This window comes from Zootoca vivipara, chromosome 5 (assembly GCF_965207765.1).
Source record: "Zootoca vivipara chromosome 5, rZooViv2.hap1.1, whole genome shotgun sequence".
Classification (NCBI taxonomy): domain Eukaryota; kingdom Metazoa; phylum Chordata; class Lepidosauria; order Squamata; family Lacertidae; genus Zootoca; species Zootoca vivipara.
In genome coordinates this window covers 67535410-67551057 of record NC_142588.1, presented here as the reverse complement: position 1 = coordinate 67551057, position 15648 = coordinate 67535410, and the positions used below count along the sequence as shown (strand labels likewise).

The following is a 15648-nucleotide window of genomic DNA, read 5'->3' as shown; positions in this document are numbered from 1 at the left end:
CATTCTGTCAGCAGTACTGGCTAACCAGATGCAGAGCTTAATGTTGGCTCCTCATAATGGGAAATGCATGGATTTAGCCTTGGACATTATAACACAGCAGTGCCATCAAACACATTATCCGGTGATTTTCAACCAGTATGCCGTTGCACCCTGGGGTGCCTTGAATGATGGTCAGGGGTGCCGCTGGCAACACTGGCCTCTATCACACTTTCCTCTGATGCCTCTGTCCTACCTCTGATGCTTGCACAACTGTTTTATTGCAGCAGTCCTGGCTATAAGCTCCGTAAGTGAATGGTGCCTCTGGGAAGCACCTCTCTTGGGGGGGGGGAGCAGCTCAGAGACCTGGGACAGGCAGCCACTCAGAGGACTCCCAAGGAGAAGGGAGATTAAAGGAGGTTAAGGGAACACTCCACAAGGGAGGGTGTTCGAAAACAGATGAGAGGCTGCCAGCTCTGCAGGCAAGAGGTGACATAACTGGCAGGGGTGCCACATAAAGAATGTAATTAGTCAAGTTGATGGACTCAAAAAGGTTGAAAACCTCTGACATAATCTATAACTCACTAGGATAGCTATCTAACCTCTAGAATTGACCACACACACACACACACACACACACACACGTGTTCTCCCTCTTATTCTGAGTAATTATATCATACTGTATTGTAAATTAGAATAAACCCTTCCAATATAAGAGGCTAGTACTTCCAAGGGGTCTTGAGCCCCAGCATTGCTCGCTTTAGAAAGGAATTCCTGGCTATATGCCTATAGAGGATTTCACAAGAGCAGGACAATTTTCACTCTTTGTTAGTCAATTGCTACCAAAAACCCAGAAGTATATTCTCTACATTAAAGATAGCTTTTTGTGATTTAGCAGCCTTGTAAATGAAGCCCACAAAGCTTACTCCCCAGCAAAAAAGTTAGTACAAGCCCCCTTCTCTGCAACTAGTATGGAAATGCAAACTTAGTGGCCTCTTAGCAGGCTAGTGAAAACAAAACAAAAAGCTTGCCTGCTATTGGAAAGAAAAACAGAGGGCGTCCCTCCTGTGTTGAATGTGGAAGAGAAGGAGTTTCCCATCCTTTACCATTAACATGGTATCCAAGTGGAGTGCGGGAAGAGTACTCACCTGCATAGAATTCCTCATCACTCACAGTTACCATCACTCACAATTGTTAAATAAAATACTGATTTAATGGCCAAACACAATAGTCATCCCTTAAGTGGTTTTAAGAGAGCTATTTTATGCACTGGGGCATAAGAACAATCTATGGCAATTCATTCCAAAGATGAACTCAGCATTAATAGTAATAATAATAGTAATAATAGTAATAATACATTTTATTTATACCCCGCCCTCCCCAGCCAAGACCAGGCTCAGGGCGGCTAACACCGGATATAAAACAATTACTAGAAATTAAAGTGCAGCCTCCTTTCAACAGAAACTCAAATCAAAAACTGTTGGGGGAAGAAAATGTCAGATCTTCACCAGGCCAACTATCCAGACTGGTCCTACATGGGCCAGAAAAGCCAGGGAAGTCCCCAAATATGAGTTCCATCACTGAAGGAAAAAGGAAAAGGGGAGGGGGTCAAGTTGGTTCCAGGCCAAAGGCCTGGCAGACCAACTCTGTCTTGCAGGCCCTGCGGAAAGAAATCAGATCACGCAGGACCCTGGTCTCATGAGACAGAGCGTTCCACCAGGTCGGAGCCAATGTTGAAAAGGCTCTGGTTCTGGTTGAGGCTAATCTGACCTCCTTAGGGCCCGGGACCTCTAAGGTGTTGTTATTTATGGGCCTTAAGGTCCTCAGCAGGGCATACCGGGAGATGCGGTCCCGTAGGTACGAGGGTCCTAGGCCGCATTGAGAGAAGTACCAGTAATTGAAAAGCCACAGCTTAAAGCTGGCAAGCAAAATTATATATACCTCAGATGAATCATATATATATATAGAAAAAAGGTAAAGGACCCATGGACGGTTAAGTCCAGTCAAAGGCAACTCTGGGGTTCCGGCGCTCATCTCACTTTTCAGGCTGAGGGAGCCAGCATTTGTCCATAGACAGCTTTCCACGTCGTGTGGCCAGCATGAATATACCGCTTCTGATGCAATGGGACACTGTGAAACACTGTTTACCTTTCCGCCACAGTGGTACCTATTTATCTATTTGCACAGGTGTGCTTTTTAACTGCTAGGTTGGCAGAAGCTGGTAAAGAGCAATGGGAGCTCACCCTGTTGTGCAGATTTGAACCGCCGACCTTCTGATCAGCAAGCCCAAGAGGCTCAGTGGTTTCCAGGACTCTCACACTATCTGAGGTACAGCAATCAGAAGTGTAAGGTCCATAAAGATAACACCATAGACTTTATGAAGTAGTTTAAGACTGTTTAGCTAGCAGTATTTCACTTAGTTGTGCAACACAATGACTGTGCATGACCCTTTTTTGTAACTGTTTCAGAGATTGGGAAAGGATAGGAGAGATACTCCACAACCCATTGAAAGTATATTACTAGAATCCAGCACTTTCCTCAGTACACTAGATCTTGCAGGGGGTGGGGTTATCTCCAGTAGCAGACAACAGAAATACCAGAGCAACAAAGAATAGGAATTGTTTGTGCAGTCATTGATAGTGAAGAATAGGCAAGGAAGCAGGAGCATCTTTTGGCTGAGCTATAAAATAACTGCAGGACAGAAGGCAGCAACGGAGGGGGAAAGGATGAAATAGTGGATTCTTCGTGGCTCATGTGCTGTCCCTATTATGTACTGTTACTTAGTGGTAGGTTTGGGGTTGAATTAGCAAGGGCTGGTATTGATTGATGCTCTATCATGCCAATCACCTGTCAATGTAACTTGTTGAATACCTCTTACTATTAACTAGTAGTCACAATCCAAATTGCACAACTCAGGCATTGCAGCAAACTGTGATAATCACAAACCAGAAGCCGAGGAAGCAATCAGTACATGTATGAGGAGAGGTAGCCTCCAAGGAATCTTTCTTTTAACATGTGGAGTTTCCTTCTGCTAGTTGTGCTTTTGGTATAAGTTTCCTTATACCAAATCAGACCACTGGCTCAACAATGACTGGCAATAGGTCTCTGGAGTTTCAAGACAAAGTTTTCCCCCGGCCCTACCTGGAGATACCAGGAACTGAACTTTCAGTCCTTTCCATGCAAAACATGTGCCCTACCACCGAGCTACAATCATATGTTAAACACTTATTAACTGAATGTTGGATAATTTGTTACAAAGTACCCCCCAAAAAATCCAGCTTTTGTTTTGTTAGCCTGTACCTGAGAAGTGAAGTTAATTTAGCCACGCAATAGCACATAATACACATCACTGTCCTTGTCTCTTTTCTACCCTCTGCTACTTCTCACTTCAGAGGTCTCCATACTACCACCCTAACAAACTCCAACATCTGAGAAATAAAAGCAAATGTGAAATCTCGCTCTTCTCTTCCCTGGCAAGCAAGTCCATTGGCTAAACAAACCCTTCGTTTCCCCCCTTGCCTTCTCCAGCAGCCCCAAGCCCACTTTCTGCTCCATAGGGCAGAATGCCCCTTCTCTTTTAGCTTTTTACTCTGTCATCCCAGTCACTGTGTCTCAGCCAGTCCCTTTCTCTCCCTCCTTTTATCTTGTGCTTTCAAGCCCCTAATTGGGTCCCTTCTTCTTGAGGGAAATCTGCCCTTTTCCTGTGCTAAATCTATCATTCTATTTTGCTCACTTTGGGATCAAATCATGCTTGTGGAATAAATCTGAACCACTGCTGGATCAAGTTTGGCCTGCAGACTCTAGAGCAGGCATTCCCAAACTGCGGCCCTCCAGATGTTTTGGCCTACAACTCCCATGATCCCTAGCTAACAGGACCAGTGGTCATGGATGATGGGAATTGTAGTCCAAAACATCTGGAGGGCCGAAGTTTGGGGATGCCTGCTCTAGAGGTTCACCATCCCTGTTCTACTCAGTATCAGTTTTCCTTCCAATATAAACTCCAGCCAAATCTCCTTCATCCAACACTTTCTCTAACCAATTTTAGTGCATCCTAGTTTTTCTATGTTCTGAGGCATGCTTTTCAATATAATTAATTATACTCTTGTATTGGTTTTTAATTCAGCCTATTGTTAACACACACAGCTTCTTCAACAATAAGAATGCCTATTTTCTTTTTGATACAATGAAATGATTTTTATTTTTGCTATCCTTGTTGACATTTGAAGTGCCAAATTCTGGAGTGCATTCAGTTCTCAATGTCAAAAGAGCCTTTAAAAATATGAGCAGGGGTGTATGTTACAACTTCAGACTTGCATGCACACTTGAGGAAGTCCTCAAGGTATTTGTTCTGTATTTTCAGAAACATGAGTAACTCAAATGTCACAGTAAGATGTGATCAGTATATAGTGCTAATTCATTGCTGTACATTCATTGTGATGTATGGAAGTGAGAGCTGGACCATAAAGAAGGCTGATCGCCGAAGAATTGATGCTTTTGAATTATGGTGCTGGAGCAGACTCTTGAGAGTCCCATGGACTGCAAGAAGATCTAACCTCTCCATCCTGAAGGAAATCAACCCTGGGTGCTCACTGGAAGGACAGATCGTGAAGCTGAGGCTCCAATACTTTGGCCACCTCATGAGAAGAGAAGAATCCTTGGAAAAGACCCTGATGTTGGGAAAGATTGAGGGCACTAGGTGACGACAGCCAACAGAAGGGGGACGAGGAGCCAACAGGGGACGAGGAGCACTAGGGGACGAGGAGCCAACAGAAGGGGACGACAGAGGACGAGATGGTTGGACAGTGTTCTCGAAGCTACGAACATGAGTTTGACCAAACTGCGGGAGGCAGTGCAAGACAGGAGTGCCTGGCGTGCTATGGTTCATGGGGTCACGAAGAGTCGGACACGACTAAACGACTAAACAACAACAACAACAACAACAACAACAACAACAACAACAACATTGCTGTACAATGCCAAGCAGCCCCAATACTTTCATCTTTTGTAATTCCCACTGGATTCATTTATCCAATGAGATCAAAAAGTTGCTTAGGCTTTGCATCATGTGTGCATGGTTAAGAAACAATGAAAACCTTTATTACTAAGCCTTTCAAACACAAGAGATATAACATTCCTTACTATAGATACAAGATGTCCTTTGTCTACAGAATTAGAGCATCATTGTGACTAATTACCACTTGGTAGTTGACTAAGATTAATTGGATAAACAGAAGACTATAGTCACCAGCTCTAGATACCCAGATATGTTGCCTTCAATAATGACCAAGCTGCAGGTAGGGGAGATGTGAGATGCAAAACATATCCAGTCTACAAGAGCAAAGACTAAGTCCCTGGTGTTTACTGAGGTGATACACCATGACTATACCACTTCAGACTGCAGATTCAGCTTCCATAACTGAATAATAATAATTAACAACAACTATAATAAATCAAATTTTTATACCGCCCTTCATCCATAGATCTCAGGGCATTTCACGGTGTAAAACTTGAATATTGCACCCACTTCTACAAATAAAATATTAGGCTATCAGGAGTAAGCTTTCTCTAACATTTTCTATCCAGAGGATTTCATACAGTAAAGCATTCAATTATGCAAGTGGTACAATTCAGATAAAAGTTTGTCACAAAATGAGTACTAGATCTTGGTGAACCAGCAGTAAGATGCACAAACTACAAATATTTGGGCTGAAGGAGCTTCTCTTTTAACGCAGGAGTTTCCCTAAATACCTTGGGAGTTCCTGCCAGCAGTAGAGGCCCCTTCTGTCTGTCCCCTCACTTCTGATTTTGGCAAACCATAAAAGAAACATGTAATTTTCATCTTTCTTCCCTTATTAGCAAACTGCAATGCCATCATTTTGTTGAAGGACTTGCTGGAAGGTGCTTTAGACCTTGGATACAAGAAAAATGTAATTTGATTTAAGTTTAGTGTGTTTAATCTCTGAAGTATCTACAAGCATAAAGTGATTACCTAAGGACAGCAAGTGGACTAGGTTTCAGTGCTAATCAAGACAGCAAATACCCCTAAACCATGAACTCTAGATGTTGATAAAGCAGAGTAGCTAGCCTATCTTTAAGGCTATTGGGTAGTATTCAACTAAGCTTTACTCAGAGGAGACCCACTGCAATTAATGGACCCAACTTAGTCATGTTCATTCATTTTAATCCATCTACTCCAAGTAAAACTTGGTTGAATACCACCCATTGTTAGCTCATCAGGCTCAGGTCCTCCATGAACACTGGAACATATAGAACATATAGAAAAAGGTGGTCTGGGATAAGCGTACCCACATTTTTAATGTTTTCCCACTGAAATTACATCTTTGTTGACCCCTCTGCATAAGTCATCTTTTCTAACGCACTCAGGTTACCCAGACAAAAATTAATGTGCATGGTTTCTATTAACTGCTTAGAAGCCATTTGGTAATCAATTAATTAAAATATTTATAATATACTCCAGGGCAAAGAAAATAAGTTCCATGCAGCCATATGAATGCACACTCACTCCTAAATTCCTGTTCTGAAACACAGGTAGACAGACAGACAGACAGACAGACAGACAGACAGACAGACAGACAGACAGACAGACAGACAGAAACTTCTCAAAGACATTCCAGGGAACTTTAGAAGATAAGTTCTCAAAAGGCCCACATCTCACCTGTAAAAAATCTCTTCCTGCCTGCCTGCTTGCTACACGTTAGACTCATGCTACAGCTACAGATTATACAGAGGGAAAGAAGGCTTATCTGTGCCAGTTGGTGGTAACTATGCCATTGTATTTTAATCAACTGATTAAAGCAAGCATAGGCAAACTCTGGCCCTCCAGATGTTTGGGACTACAACACCTTCATCAGTGACTTGGATGATGGGCTTGAGGACATCCTGATCAAGTTTGCAGATGACACCAAATTGGGAGGGGTGGCTAATACCCCAGAGGACAGAATCACACTTCAAAATGACCTTAACAGATTAGACAACTGGGCCAAAGCAAACAAGATGAATTTTAACAAGGAGAAATGTACAGTACTACACTTGGGCAAAAAAAATGAAAGGCACAAATACAGGATGGGTGACACCTGGCTTGAGAGCAGTACATGTGAAAAGGATCTAGGAGTCCTGGTAGACCACAAACTTGACATGAGTCAACAGTGTGATGCAGCAGCTAAAAAAGCCAATGCAATTCTGGGCTGCATCAATAGGAGTATAGCGTCTAGATCAAGGGAAGTAATAGTACCACTGTATTCTGCTCTGGTCAGACCTCACCTGGAGTACTGTGTCCAGTTTTGGGCACCACAGTTCAAGAAGGATACTGACAAGCTGGAACGTGTCCAGAAGAGGGCAACCAAAATGGTCAAAGGCTTGGAAACAATGCCTTATGAGGAACGGCTTAGGGAGCTGGGTATGGTTAGCCTGGAGAAGAGAAGCTTAAGGGGTGATATGATAGCCATGTTCAAATATATAAAAGGATGTCATATAGAGGAGGGAGAAAGGTTGTTTTCTGCTGCTCCAGAGAAGCGGACACAGAGCAATGGATTCAAACTACAAGAAAGAAGATTCCACCTAAACATTAGGAAGAACTTCCTGACAGTAAGAGCTGTTTGACAGTGGAATTTGCTACCAAGGAGTGTGGTGGAGTCTCCTTCTTTGGAGGTCTTTAAGCGGAGGCTTGACAGCCATATGTCAAGAATGCTTTGATGGTGTTTCCTGCTTGGCAGGGGGTTGGACTGGATGGCCCTTGTGGTCTCTTCCAACTCTATGATTCTAATTCCCATCATCCCTGACCACTGGTCCTGTTAGCAAGGGATGATAGGAATTGTAGTCCCAAACATCTGGAGGGCCGGAGTTTGCCTATGTCTGAATTAAGGAGTTCTAGCTTAAGGTCATATATATCATTTTTATACAATACCATCAATGCACATTATATGTACATAGGAAGTAAGAAGATGCCCCCCAAAAGTCACCTACAATTACAATGATGCAATTTCAAGAATAAAGTTTGAATTATAAAATAGTCTAATTGCTACATTTAAATTTATTTTCTAAGACAAGTCACACAAGCTATATGTTCACCCTGTACTGTTAGTGAAGCTTTCTATAAAAATGCACAAAAAAGAGCAAACCTTTTACAGTGGTACCTCTGGTTACGGACTTAATTCGTTCTGGAGGTCCGTTCTTAAGCTGAAACCGTTCATAACCTGAGGCGGCTTTCGCTAATGGGACCTCCCGCTGCTACCACGCTGCTGTCACACGACTTCCTGGGGGAAAGTTTCCTCACATCCTGGGGGAAAGTTTGCAACCGGGAGCATCTACTTTCAGGCTAGCGGAGCTCGTAACCCAAAGTGTTCACAAGGAGAGCGGTACATAACATGAGGTTCCACTGTACTGTTTAAATATGCATTCCTTGCACTCTACATTCTTTCACACACAAGAATTAGGGTAAATTCACACATTGCAAAGCAAAAAATCCATGTTTGCCATGGCAAATTCTAGCAAAACATATATTGCCTTATATCACCAGTAGAACCTTGGTGGTTCTAGGAAGCCTTAGTAGCTTCTTCAATAAGGAAAGCAGAAATAGGCCCAATTCCAGGCATAGGCAAACTCGGCCCTCCAGATGTTTTGGGACTACAACTCCCATCATCCCTAGCTAACAGGACCAGTGGTCAGGGGTGATGGGAGTTGTAGTCCCAAAACATCTGGAGGGCTGAGTTTGCCTATGCCTGGGCTAAGGTTTCTTGCACAGTACCTGGCTCACACAAATGGTCTCCTCCTACGGAGAACAGCCAAAGAGTTACAAGGTACCTCTAAAAGTCATGTGAGGCCACAGTGAAGGCTGGCAGGTCTGACTAGAGCTCCACATGACATTAATGACTATATTAAGACAATAGTAAACCATGGTTTATCATTATATGAGTAAGAGGGTCAGGGTCATGCACTGCCACCTTCTCTTTTCTGCAGCCACAAGATCGGAAGTTTTCACTTCTATTTTTAAACTAACTGTGGTTTATCATTATGCCCAAACCCGGACAAAGTGATTTTTAACCATAGTTTTGTGTTTGTTTCAATAACCCAGATTTAAACACAGTTCAGGGTGCAGGTACAATACTAGACTGCTATTAATTGACACTTCTAATCTCATTGTGGCCCTACCAGACAGGGAGGGAGAAGGGTATCAGACAAGATTCAAACACATATGTGCGAACAAATATTTCCCAAATTTCCTAAAACACACTGGGGTTCCTTCACAAACAAGATGATGATGTTTTAAACATTTGTTATAAGCCAATTGCCCTTATTAATGAAGCCTTTGCAATACGCTCACAAAACATTTCCACCATCAAAGCCTTCCCTACTGGATTAAACTGAAGGACAGGCCCAGTGCATAAATGTTTAGGGAAGCTTTTAATGTTTAATAGATTATTGCATTTAAATAATTCTGTTGGAAGCTGTCCAGAGTGGCTGGGGAAACCCAGCCTGATGGGCGGGGTATAAATAATAAATTATTATTCTTATGGTACCATTATGAACATGTTGCAGCACACATAGGACTATGCGCTGGGATAACCAATTTCTGGCATACATAGAAAAGCATTTTTATGATGAAAGGTGCCCACATGCAGGTGATAGCAGAGAAATAAACACCACATTACACCACCATATATGGGTAATATTTCTGTGGTATAGCACCTACAAATTTAAGAAACTCAGTTTGCCTCCCAGAGTATGCAATTTTATTCTGAAAAAAGATTGCTTTGTATGTTTCATCACCTCTGGTGTGAACTCCTATAAAGAAGAAAGTGCATACCCACTACTACCGGTAGTTAGTCGAAGGAGACTATGGGGTCGCAGCGCTCATCTCCATTCAGGCTGAGGGAGCCGGCGTTTGTCCACAGACAGCTTTCCGGGTCATGTGGCCAGCATGACTAAGCCACTTCTGGCGCAACGGGACACCATGACAGAAGCCAGAGCACACAGTAATGTCGTTTACCTTCCTGCTGCAGCAGAACCTATTTATCTAAGGCTCAGTGGTTTAGACCACAGCACCACCCATGTCTGTTTTTGTCATGCTAATGACCCTTGCTGTTTAATGTACTGCTCTGAACCTTTAGAAATTTCCACATGCCATCCATACATTTATGGTGAATGCCCTTTCCTGCTCATCTAGACACTTGCTGTAGGGCACCATTGCCTACACTTATCTCTATTATTACATCTACTTCAACAACAGATAACACTCCTGGCACACCTTAATGTACTTGTGAAACACTGACAATGATCACACACAAAAATTCACCTGTGTAATAGAAACCTTAGTGTGCCACTGGAAGAGCAAGATTGCGGCAGTTTTGTATACAGTGGTACCCTGAGAAGTCTGCCACCAGAGTGGCACTTCTGCGCATGCGCGAAGTGCACAGAATACTTCTGCGCACGCAGTGAAACCCGGAAGTAAAACCTTCTGGGTTTGCCGCATTCGCAAGCTGAAAAGACACAACCTGAAGCGGACGCAACATGAGGTATGACTGTAATTCCCTCTCCAGGCCCAGCAGCAGGAGAGTACTGCTAAACTGGGCCCAAAGCCAGCAGAGTTTGGACTCTGAACTTTCATTTTAAAATAAAATAAAAAAACAAGTCTTTAGCCTTTGCGAACCAAGAGTTATGAAGCAAGACATGCAGACAACACTGAGTGCTTTGTGAGCCATCACCAATTTTTGAAACAACAGATGTGACAGACAAGTGCTAGAGAAAAATATTAGAGTCACACATCCACCAGGGAAGACCCTCAACACCAGGAAGGCCCTGGTTCATTTTGAAGCTGACTTTGGGTCTTCTCTTCCTTCAAATGTGATTTTTTTTCTGGATTCAGATAACAGAAGAGAATGCATGGTTCATTCTGAAGCTCTCTTTCCCCCCCCCCCCGCCGCCCCTCTTTTCTTGTAGAGTTGTGATTGCTGCCCAGTGAAAACAACGGCTACTGCAAGGCAGAAGATACAAACAAGGACTTTATACTCTTGCATTCAGGTTTAAATACTTGCAAAACAATCATTGAGTGTACCAGTATGAACATTTCAATTCCCTGCAATGAAAATAATATTGTTATTAGTATATCCATTTGGGGGGCAGAGGGACTGGAGTAACAGCTCTGAAGTGTAGTCCATCCCTGGCATATTGTGGGGGTGGGAGTTAGATAAATGCAGCTGGGGGATGTTTATTGGTTATACAGTGGTACCTCGGTTTAAGAACAGCCCTGTTTATGAACTATTCAGTTTACGAACTCTGCAAAACCAGAAGTAGTATTCTGGTTTGCAAACTTTACCTCAGTCTAAGAACGGAAGCCAAATGGTGGAAGGGTACCGGTGGCGGGAGGCCTCATTAGGGAAAGCACGCCTCAGTTTAAGAACAGTTTCGGTTTAAGAACAGACTTCCCAGAACGGATTAAGTTCGTAAACCGAGGTACCACTGTAGTAGCAACATGGAGAGGTTAACTGCTTTCAGACTTATGAGGGGATAAATAAATTCTCCAGGGGAATGTTGCTGCTGATATAAATGCTAAAATGGGTATAGCTATGTAAAAGGTTCATGTCTTTCTTCATAACCCTTGGTGAGTGAGGGACAAAGTACAAGCTACATACAGTGTACAAGGCCAAGAAAGTCCTGTTGGCATCCCTGGTTCTGGCAATCCAGAAAAAAAAAAAGTAATAGCATTACCACTGAACTATGCTACATGGCCTGCCTGTTTATTTTTCTTTACACTAATGTTTTATTTTAATATAAATATGTCTGACCTCCCGTATTATGGAGAAGTAGCTTGACAATGAATAGTCAGCTATAGTGTATCAAAGAAACAACCAAATCAAAGCCTATCAGAGTTATGTCGTGAAATCTCAAGATTTTAAGAGCCTTACTTTTGCCCATTTGAAATTAGTAACTGCAATTACCTACCTACAAGATCCAGTGAGTATATAAAAGGCTTGAATTATTCAAAATGCCATAACTATGTACTGACATGAAAATAGAAAAAACCACCCAGAAATATGGCTTAGATGGAAATATTGCAGGAAATTTTTTGAAGGAATATCCTGTACTTATGTTTTACCAATACAGTAGACCCTCAGCTTGTGTGAAAGTTACATTTCAGGGATTGTGCCCAAAGCCAAAATCACACATAGTTAAAAACCCATTGTGTTCAATGTTAGGTGGAATTGCCGAAGTCATTTCCCCCAGAACCCTGCCCCTTTTTAATTTTATTTTTTAATGTTTTACCACATGCTTAAAGCTGAATATGCACAAATCATCAAAGGCGTGCAAGTTGCAGGCTTACCGTAACAGTTTATATTTAATTAACCCTAGTAAGATTTCAATGTAGCTTAATGATTAATCATGTATCAGTGTAGTTAATCAATTAGCATCTTCAAAACAAAGAACTATCGCTCCAACTCTGATGAAAGAATCTAGTATCATGTCAGAAGTGCAACATTACAGGTTGGCCTCTACACTGTTGATACAAACTCAATGCATACCTCATCAGCCAGTATGAATACAATCATGTTAGCTGTGATCCTCTAGTTACAATGCTCATTTCAATTTCTCATCATCTTTTCAGAATCAGTTTATAAGCAGTGTTTTAATCTGCTGGATATTTAAGCCAACTATGTCTGACTGGGAGGCTACGTTTTTCAGCCTCCACCCTAACTCTGTTGTACAGTACAGTATATCTTTCCCTGCTCTTTAGAATCAGAAAGGGAAACTAAAACCAGAAGATGTCTCCATGAGAGGTTGATGCAACCCAACAGAGAGGACAGATCTGTGAGAGATCAGAACCTGGTAATAACAAGCCAATCCCTACCAACTTCAATGGCAACAAGCTGAACCAATCCATAAGTCTTCAGCTTCCCTAAACACCCAGAACATAACAACTTAATATGAATGGATGCCAGGTTGCAGCCTCATCTGCATTTCTTTGCAACATGTTATGCACCCCAGCAATGTTTATCAATGAACATGCATAATCGTAACAGGATTTGAGTGAAAGTTGTCTTCATATACAGGGGGGGGGGGCAGTCCACCTAACCTAACCCAATGACAGAACAACGCTAACCATGTCTACTGAGAAGCAAGTCCTATTGAATTCATTTATGTGTACCCCAAGTTAAGAGGGGTTAGGATTGCAGCCTTATTCTCCTTGGCAAAAGGGAAAGCAGTGTAAAAGTGGGTTTTCCCTACAATTTCCATGCTTGTTTATACATTTATACCAACCAGTATCATATTGTTGTTATATGCACATTTGGAAGAGCTTCCTAACATACTAAAAGAGAACTGGAGTCCTAGCCATTTCACTATCTTTACACAGGCAGAGAATTAGCACTGTAATTCTAGCTGGCACGTGACAGGGCCCTCAGAACTGTGTGTGCACATGCACCCCAGTACTGTATTGTTTACAGGAGCGTAGGCTCTACTCCTGATTTTTCCATCCTAGCTGAGAGTATAAAAAATGTCTTTTTTAAGGCAATCCTAAACCTAAATCATATTGGGGTCTAAATCCCACTGACCACAACGGAGCCTCCTGCATAGGACGGCCCAGCGGACACAAGACCATCACTCCCCCTTGCTTATTTGTCAGCGGACTCGAATCCAGGCGACGGATCTGCGCGTGTGAAAAAGCCGCTGGTTCTCCGGCGCACCGCGCACGACTTTGCACACCTACCCCGGGCACGGCAGAGACGTGCCTGAAAGGCGGGACGTCGTAGTAAGTACATGCCGCGGCGCAACCCAGGGCACGTCTGCTCGGAAGCAACACCCTCCGAGGGGGAAAGCGTGCACGCAGCTGCCACCTCCTTGGGCCTAAAAAACGAGCAAAAAATAAAAAGCGAAACTGCCGACGTGTAAATCGGTGTGAAGTTACTCGGGATTTAATCGCCCCGGAATGAAATCGGGTGGTCCAGAATCCAGCAGGCCTAGCGCCGCGAAGCCCCTTCCCCACGTGCACCTCCGGGCCCGTGGCCGCCTCCCTGTGCTGATGCTGTGGGCCCCGATCCCGCGCTTCCCTCCCCGCCCTCCCCTTAAGAGGGTTCGTCAACCAGAGCCTGAGAGGCTCCCGCCGCCTGAGACCCTCCTGCCTGGCCGCCGCCGCCTCTGACCCGCCGGCCCGCTAAGCTGGGCTCGCCCTCGCCCGCCCGTTGACCCGGCTCTCCTGCCTGCCCACCGGCTCCACAGCCCTGACTCACCGCCGCGGCCGGAGAAGGGGGAAGCCGGCGAGAAGGGATCTGCGCGTGTGCCGAGGGTCGCTTCGGCCGGCCGCGCTGTGTAGCTCCAGCGTCGGGGGCGGGCCCAACCCCCGCGGAGCCAATGAGCGGCGCCCAGGCCGCGGAGATGCCCCGCCACCGCCTTCTTTCTCTCTCGCTCGCTCGCCGACCCCTCCCTCCCTTCCTTCCGCTCCGAGCTGGCGCACCTCACAATCGCCACCGCCGCCGAGGAGCATCCTCATTCCATATGCCGCGGCGGAGGATCCTCATTGGCTGGCGCGGGGTGGCGCGCGAGGGGCTGGCGCTGCTGCGTTCTAAAACGGCTGTGTCTGTGAGGAGGGTTGCGCGAGGGAGCTGCGCGAAGGGTTACTATCGGTCACCGCCGGGCCTGGCGTTACGGGAGCCGCTGGCGGGCCGCTGGTGAATGACACAAGAGACCCATTACAGTTGCTGCTGGGGGAAAGTAGGCTCCGAGTGCAATATTATATATATATTGTCTTTGCATTGCAAATAAACACACGACACTCTCGTGGGCTTATCGGCTCTTGCATTAGTAGTACCGTAGTAGCGGCAGCAGCTTTACTTTCGTCATCGTCATGTGTCCTGATCCAATGTGATGATACAATTCGTGTCGTGCATGTTCCAGTCAGAAAATATTCAGGGGCGCTTGCACCCAGCTCTCTCATGCACACAGGATTGCAGCCTGAGCGAGGGAGGGAGAAATCATCCTATTCTTCTGATTGCTAATTGATTTTAATGTTGTTATTCTATATAGTTGCAACCCTTCCCGGCACCTCACGGTGAAAGGCCGTTTAGGAAATGGAATAAATACAATTAATGGTTCGTGTGTAGTTTATCATACGGAACAATGAGGCTTGCCTGCTCGACTCCTGCCATTTCATTCTACCATCTAAGCAAGTTATTATTTATTACATAACCATGTAATCCCCACATGTTCTTTCTCAACCACTATAGAGACTGCAGGAAAACCATGAATGGAGCACAGGAAACTCGGCTTCAGCGTTTTTGCTGATTTGAAGGAAGGAATCCATTTTTAAATTGGGTGGGGGCGTTCCCCCTCACACTTGGCATTTATTTAAGATGCTTCATATTATAACAATTATGGTTGCTACTAACTGCATCAGGAAGAAGGCAACACAATCTTGCATATGTTTACATAGCGGTTCACGCCATTGATTTAAAATGGAAATGACAACACCCTTCCAATTCACTTATCTGCACCTGGCAATGAGCTCTGTACCTTTGAACATGCTCTGATTCCTGGTGAGTGTAGGAGGATGTTAACCTTAGGGCAGGTGATTATTTCCTGCTGATGAACACTGCCCAGAATTGCTCTATATTATGGTTACCAGATTTTTTTCAATGAATCCAGGGACACTTTTTGGGGGGGGGG

The 15648-nt window shown here is 44.1% G+C and overlaps 1 protein-coding gene across 6 annotated transcripts in view; it reads right to left on the bottom strand.

Moving 5' to 3' along the window:
* The window catches only part of ACSL3 (acyl-CoA synthetase long chain family member 3), a 60840-nt gene extending 46545 nt beyond the window's left edge, over positions 1-14295 (bottom strand). For 5 of the 6 annotated variants that reach the window (XM_088670840.1, XM_088670836.1, XM_088670837.1 and 2 more), the window contains exon 1: positions 14217-14295. The gene's annotated coding sequence lies outside the window, so the exon portion shown is untranslated. Of the gene's footprint in view, positions 1-5724; positions 5886-14216 lie in introns of those variants that run through there. The other variant, XM_088670838.1, reaches the window with a different exon arrangement.
* Between the last annotated feature and the right edge of the window lie 1353 nt (positions 14296-15648).